The 4818-nt window shown below is 40.7% G+C and overlaps 1 long non-coding RNA gene across 1 annotated transcript in view; it reads right to left on the bottom strand.

Annotated features, from left to right (window-relative positions):
- The window catches only part of LOC102205704 (uncharacterized), a 15698-nt gene extending 11602 nt beyond the window's left edge, over window positions 1-4096 (bottom strand). Inside the window, exon 1 of the long non-coding RNA XR_312447.2 lies at window positions 3857-4096. This is a non-coding gene — a long non-coding RNA (uncharacterized LOC102205704). The remainder of the gene's footprint in view (window positions 1-3856) is intronic.
- Window positions 4097-4818: the final 722 nt, after the last annotated feature.

Here is a 4818-nt window from a genome sequence, read left to right as displayed (position 1 = left end):
CAATCTGGACTTAAAAGCATTTAATGAAATAAGTTCTGCTATCTTCAAATAAGTTCTGCTATTTGAAGATCTATCAGTCTGTTGTAAAATTTAGCTCAGAAGTGTTTGATATATGGTGGCTGTACATGGCCACTTCTGGGTTTTACCCAATGACTGTATAAAAGATGGACGATGTGACAGCACCCCAAAAATGAAGCCAAAACGTCTCTATTGCCCCCTGGTGTCTGGCTGCAGTATAGATCATAAACCCCACTTGCTCCATGTTAGCGGGTGGGGTGGGGGTCCGATGGGGGAAGTGTTAAAGAAATTTATTCTCCTCAGATAATTTTTTTCCAAAGATTCTTTCTTTAGTTTTCAATAGTTCTCATCACGCTGATTTCTGTCCAAGGGGTCGCCATTCCCATAAGTTTGATTCTAATTCCTACCGCAGCGATGTTAAATTGGGGGAAACATTATCATAACAGCATTGACTGGCAGCTGAAACTTGTGTATCTCTGTTTGGGAGATAGAGCATAGGCTCTGAGAGGAGGGCCAGCGTTTACGCTATGAAAACATGACCGAGTGTTTTAACCTGACAGCCTGAGGTGTTCTTCAATAAACTGGACTACCCGACAGAAGGACCCGAGGCCCCGCTGCACTTTTTCAGTAAGTTACATGTGTTTGTCAGCTAATGCGTAACTACCGTCCTTAGCTAGGTCCTGAGACCTAGCTAGCTAAGATGAGCACGCGGCTGTCAGGATTCGTTTAGCTGCGCAGGTGAATGAATTTACACCGACTAAAGAAATCAAGAGAAACGCTCTGGGCTACTCAGTCACTAATTACTGTTACTGTACTTTTATTACAAGTATTATACTGTAAAAGCAACAGGCTGCACCCTGCTTCAGCTCCTGTGCAGAGCTGATTATTAAATATCTTAAAATTACAGCATGTTTTTAGTCTCTTGCCACATCTGTAAAGACAGTAACATTTTTTTTTTTAAAGCTTGTACTTCAGTAACTCCTCATTAATCAGGAACTATGGATTAATGTACTGTAGTGTACTGTAATACTGAAAGAAAATGTAAGAGAAGAACTTCAGATCCTGAGTGTGTGAGGACAGAAGAATCAGCTTTATGATGAAAACAGTACAAAGGTTAATGTACCACATGTACTGTCGGTGAAAGCTGCAGCTGTTTTATTGATAAAGTTAAAGACAAAAAAACAAAAGGATTAATCACCCCTGTTGCTGTGTCACTGTATATCAGCATTAAAAGGACATGTTTGGTGTTTCAGAGAGCTGCAGATCTCAGACCTGCACAGCTTCTGTTTTAAACACTTGATGTACTCAGCTGCATGAAGAGCACGTTTGAGTTTCTCTGACACAATTAAATAAAACCCGATGAAGGTCAAAGGTCGTCACTTGTATGTTGAACTACAAACTTGTGTAACACCCGTCCCACGTTCTATTGAGAGGGGCCCTGGGTTCCTGTTGTTACTTTCCTATTGATACTCCCTTTTTAATGCTTATGGTATTAAATATGCAATAAAACTACACTATATGGAAATAAATCACACACAAGCAGGTCAATTATAAAGTTAACTCCACTTTAGTGAATGCTTAATTAACAACACAAAAGAAAATAAGCAAAATCAATAAAGTTTGTTAAACAATGGTAAGGTATCTACCTCAACAGAAACAAAATAATCAAATCATATTGTGGGCCCACACGCACTCTCACCAAACACACACACCTCAAGTGCTACAGTCTTTCTGCTAGCAAACCCCTCGTTGCAGGCCAGAGTCGTGGCTCGGGTGCGTTGGGACCTAAAACAATATGGTCGCTTCACTTGTTGCCAAGCAGTAAAAATAAAAAGCACGTGCAACAACAGTACTCAAACCTCCAGGCAGTTCAAGAGGATAGCGGTGAAACTGGGTCACGGCTACCAGCAGGCCGCGGCAGAGCACTCACAGTCGTCCTTTCCACGTGCTCCCACTTGAACACATAACTTCAGCACACCAGCAGAAGGGACCTCTCTGACACGCCAGCAAGACGTCCTTCTCCTTTTCCTCACAGTAGGGTACAACAGTTCTCGACTCCAGTTAACTATCCGTCAACCCGAAAATACGTCTGTCGCCCTTCTATGAACTCTGCGTTCACTCGACACTGTTCAGCTCTCGTCTCTCTCGCTTCCTGCAGAGTGCACACGGCTCCCCACTTACTCCAACCCCTCTACCTGAGACTACTTCAGGTCTCACTGGAGCTGTAGTACATATCAATACCATATCAAAAATAATGACATAAACCTCAAAATACAAATAAAAAGGTTGTGCATTTAACTGACACACATCACATACTTTGCAGGCATTTGTATACATTCTTGAACACATTAAACATTTGCAATTAACTATCAATATTAATGAACAAATTTAAATAATGAGCTACTTATATAGCCAGGGCTACACTTGTGATCTGGAATTCTTTCACAGTTTTTTGCAGATGGTGTGCTATTTACTATAAAGTGATTCAGAGTTATTCATACCAGAGTAACAAGAGAGGATCATATATTTTTAAATACTTAAATATATAACTTTCCACAGGACTAAATATAATATCTTTATGTAAAAGTCCGGAGCCTCTGGGGAGTATCAGAGTATTTATAACATTACACAAACCAAAGGTCTCCATCACAGTGTTCATGAAATGCTGGGTTTATCTCCTGCAGTGGGCCTACGGAGGAGTGCAGAAAATTTCCCTGTGAGGGAGCTGCTGGTGAAGATCATGAGTCCTGCTTGATCAATGTGATGAGCTTCAGTCTCTCTGGTGTTTCTTAACCCTTTAAGACCTACCATAGAACCAAGTCCACCAGAGTTTATATTATATTTTTACATGCTGTGGAGCCATTTTTGGGAGCATTTCAAGTTGCTATACATCAATACAACCATTATAGCCCAGATTTTAATAATATGTATGCATTAAGTGTGTAGTAATTACATAAATTGCAAAAAGTGCAATAAACTAGTAATAAACTTTATTAAGAGTTTTAAATAATGTACAGAAATTGAGAGGAAAGCAGAGAGACTCAAAAAAGGCACCGGTAATGATTAGTGATGTTCAGCTCATTGTCAGAGTAGCTGATATTAGATGTTATTAATTGTAGAGCTCTGTTGTGGTTGTTCTGTGTAATATAAAACTGCTTAATGTTACTCTAATCAGATGTGGTGACGTAATTATATAAATTACACATGTGCACTTTTAAGGCAGTATTGATTATTTTCAGTTGCTTAGTTTTGCATAGAAAGGGTGACACTGAGTAACTAATAGTTAATCACATGTTAGAATTGTATATACAGTTGCTTGTAGATGCCTATAGCACCTGCTGCTTATTGCATTTGTGTATAATACGTAATAAACATTAAGACTACATAGTGTTAAAAAAAAAAAAAAAGAAGAAGAAGAAGAAGAAGAAGAAGTACGGCGCTTTCACGGATTCTTTTTGATGGTAGCGATCAGGCGGAGACTTTTACTTCAAAAAACAGTCTTTATTTTCGCGCGAAGAAAATAAAATACAGATGCATCTGGAGATCATCCTATGAAGTCCTATTCTAACGGCTGATTTCCCTCCCCCAGGCTTGTACCTGTGGCTTCCTGTCCTGGGTTGGCTGTTCTCCTGCCCTGCAGCCCATCCTTTTGTTCATATTCCAAGACTATTTTTCTATATGCATTCTTACCCCCTAGCAACCGCCATTTCATAATGTGGCAAGCAATCACAAACTCTACAGTCTGTCTAACTCCAGTGTATCCCAAGCAATCTATTATTCTGAACAGAGCTAAACTCAAAATAAACGGAACCCGCATTAAAGTTAGCTCGGTGCTTACCTTTAGATGAGCCCACAAAAAGCCGAGAGAAACTCCGTGATGAAGCTGGAAGTCTTAAGAAACACAGAGACGGAGCAGAGACCCACGTGGTTCACGCTGATCTCAGCTACATTCCAGGAGACAAGGGTGTGCTGATCGATGCAGATATCGATCCAAACGTTGGTAGTGGTATACGTTCCTGTAAGTTTAGTATTTTACATCCCGTTTCATGAAAAAGCAGCTCTCTCTGCTGGACTCTCCTCTCCTGCACAGACACTTTGCTCCGCCCCCTTTTCCGGCTCTGCTGTGATTTGTTGCTGCGTGGTCACGTGACTCAGCTGCACAACGTAGCCACGTGGGGTGTTATCTCAAAATTAGCGCCCGTTCCCTTTCCCTAAACTCTTTCCTTAGCCTCCAGGAAAACGTCATCGTGAGAGGAAGAATTGCTAAGGACTCAGGAAAAGAGAGGAGCAATGCTGAGAATTGGAACAGCCTTTTTTAGTAGTGCACACAGCTAACTCTCTCTGCTGAATATGTAAAAATCGTCCCAGGGTGTCCACGCCCACCATTATAGAAAAAATCATAAAGCCTTTGAATGAAAACAAACACTGTTGTGACAGTGATGTACACTGTTCTGATGGTATATATGTATCAATCTATCAATTGTTTATTGCAAGACTCAGATAATTATTTTTGTTTAAAAGTGAGACATTTTAAATGAGAATAAGAAAGTATTTCCTTGTGCCCCCCTTTCCCTTGTAATGCCCTACCTGGCCCCTGGCAGAATCCACTCTGGCTGCAATCCGGTGGATATGCAGTGTGTACAGGTAAGACCATTTGTTCTGTCCTCACTAGATGTGGGCGTGATTTAGCTTATCCAGTTTGACAGACAGTGAACAGAATGAGAAGAAGAGAATGCTTTGAACTGAGATTCTTCTTTACTTCGATCTGCATCTCCAGTTTACAGGCCATGTTACTGAGGC

This window comes from Pundamilia nyererei, unplaced genomic scaffold, assembly GCF_000239375.1.
Source record: "Pundamilia nyererei isolate P.nyererei 1_Seehausen unplaced genomic scaffold, PunNye1.0 scaffold00707, whole genome shotgun sequence".
Taxonomy (NCBI): Eukaryota; Metazoa; Chordata; class Actinopteri; order Cichliformes; family Cichlidae; genus Pundamilia; species Pundamilia nyererei.
This window is presented reverse-complemented; position numbering and strand designations above follow the sequence as displayed.